Source organism: Physeter macrocephalus, chromosome 11 (assembly GCF_002837175.3).
Source record: "Physeter macrocephalus isolate SW-GA chromosome 11, ASM283717v5, whole genome shotgun sequence".
In the NCBI taxonomy this organism is placed as follows: Eukaryota; Metazoa; Chordata; class Mammalia; order Artiodactyla; family Physeteridae; genus Physeter; species Physeter macrocephalus.
This window is the reverse complement of record NC_041224.1, coordinates 131034436-131037434: the sequence shown is the minus strand read 5'-3', so window position 1 is coordinate 131037434 and position 2999 is coordinate 131034436.

Sequence of the window (2999 nt, the reverse complement as noted above, 5' to 3'; positions counted from 1 at the left end):
GCCCCATCCATTAGCAGAGAGGCTGCCTAAAATCATAATAAGGCCACAGACACCCCAAAACACACCACCAGATGTGGACCTGCCCACCAGAAAGACAAGATCCAGCCTCATCCACCAGAACACAGGCACTAGTCCCCTCCACCAAGAAACCTACACAACCCATTGAACCAACCTTAGCCACTGGGGACAGACACCAAAAACAATGGGAACTACAAACATGCAGCCTGCGAAAAGGAGACCCCAAACACAGTAAGATAAGCAAAATGAAAAGACAGAAAAACACACAGCAGATGAGGGAGCAAGGTAAAAACCCACCAGACCTAACAAATGAAGAGGAAATAGACAGCCTACCTGAAAAAGAATTCAGAATGATAGTAAAGATGATACAAAATCTTGGAAATAGAGAAAATGTAAGAAACATTTAACAAGGACCTAGAAGAACTAAAGAGGAAGAAAGCAATGATGAACAACACAATAAATGAAATTAAAAATACTCTAGAAAGGATCAATAGCAGAATAAGTAAGGCAGAAGAACGGATAAGTAACCTGGAAGATAAAATAGTGGAAATAACTACTGCAGAGCAGAATAAAGAAAAAAGAACGAAAAGAACTGAGGACAGTCTCAGAGACCTCTGGGACAACATTAAATGCACCAACATTCGAATTACAGGGGTCCCAGAAGAAGAAGAGAAAAAGAAAGGGACTGAGAAAGTATTTGAAGAAATTATAGTTGAATACTTCCCTAATATAGGAAAGGAAATATTTAATGAAGTCCAGGAAGCACAGAGAGTCCCATACAGAATAAATCCAAGGAGAAACACGCCAAGACACATATTAATCAAATTCTCAAAAATTAAATACAAAGAAAACATATTAAAAGCAACAAGGGAAAAACAACAAATAATACACAAGGGAATCACCATAAGGTTAGCAGCTGATCTTTCAGCAGAAACTCTGCAAACCAGAAGGGAGTGGCAGGACATATTTAAAGGGATGAAGGAGAAAAACCTACAACCAAGATTATTCAACCCAGCAAGGATCTCATTCAGATTTGATGGAGAAATTAAAACCTTTACAGACAAGCAAAAGCTGAGAGAGTTCAGCACCACCAAACCAGCTTTACAAGAAATGTTAAAGGAACTTCTTTAGGCAAGAAACACAAGAGAAGAAAAAGACCTACAATAACAAACCCAAAACAATTAAGGAAATGGTAATAGGAAGATATATATCGATAATTACCTTAAATGTCAATGGATTAAATGCTCCAACCAAAAGACATAGACTGGCTGAATGGACACAAAAACAAGACTCATATATATGCTGTCTACAAGAGACCCACTTCAGACCTAGAGACACATACAGACTGAAAGTGAGGGGATGGAAAAAGATATTCCATGCAAGTGGAAATCAGAAGAGAGATGGAGTAGCAATTCTCATATCAGACAAGATAGACTTTAAAATAAAGAAGAAGATATAACAATTGTAAATATTTATGCACCCAACATAGGAGCACCTCAATACATAAGGCAAATACTAACAGCCATAAAAGGGGAAATCGACAGTAACACAATCATAGTAGGGGACTTTAACACCCCACTTTCACCAATGGACAGATCATCCAAAATGAAAATAAATAAGGAAACACAAGCTTTAAATGATACATTACACAAGATGGACTTAATTGATATTTATAGGACATTCCATCCAAAAACAACAGAATACACATTTTTCTCAAGTGCTCATGGAACATTCTCCAGGATAGATCATATATTGGGTCACAAATCTAGCCTTGGCAAATTTAAGAAAATTGAAATCATATCAAGTATCTTTTCTGACCACAACGCTATGAGACTAGATATCAATTACAGGAAAAGATCTGTAAAAAATACAAACACATGGAGGCTAAACAATACACTACTTAATAACGAAGTGATCACTGAAGAAATCAAAGAGGAAATCAAAAAATACTTAGAAACAAATGACAATGGAGACACGACGACCCAAAACCTATGGGATGCAGCAAAAGCAGTTCTAAGAGGGAAGTTTATAGCAATACAATCCTACCTTAAGAAACAGGAAACATCTCGTATAAACAACCTAACTTTGCACCTAAAGCAATTAGAGAAAGAAGAACAAAAGAACCCCAAATTTAGCAGAAGGAAAGAAATCATAAAGATCAGATCAGAAATAAATGAAAAAGAAATGAAGGAAACAATAGCAAAGATCAATAAAACTAAAAGCTGGTTCTTTGAGAAGATAAATAAAATTGATAAACCATTAGCCAGACTCATCAAGAATAAAAGGGAGAAGACTCAAATCAATAGAATTAGAAATGAAAAAGGAGATGTAACAACTGACACTGCAGAAATACAAAAGATTATTAGAGATTACTACAAGCAACTGTATGCCAATAAAATGGACAACCTGGAAGAAATGGACAAATTCTTAGAAATGCACAAGCTGCCGAGACTGAACCAGGAAGAAATAGAAAATATGAACAGACCAATCACAAGCACTGAAATTGAAACTGTGATTAAAAATCTTCCAACAAACAAAAGCCCAGGACCAGATGGCTTCACAGGCGAATTCTATCAAACATTTAGAGAAGAGTTAACATCTATCCTTCTCAAACTCTTCCAAAAGATAGCAGAGGGAGGAACACTCCCAAACTCATTCTATGAGGCCACCATCACCCTGATACCAAAACGAGACAAAGGCGTCACAAAGAAAGAAAACTACAGGCCAATATCACTGATGAACATAGATGCAAAAATCCTCAACAAAATACTAGCAAACAGAATCCAACAGCACATTAAAAGGATCATACACCATGATCAAGTGGGGTTTATCCCAGGAATGCAAGGATTCTTAAATATACGCAAATCAATCAATGTGATACACCATATTAACACACTGAAGGAGAAAAAACCATATGATCATCTCAGCAGATGCAGAATAAGCTTTCAACAAAATTCAACACCCATTTATGATAAAAACCC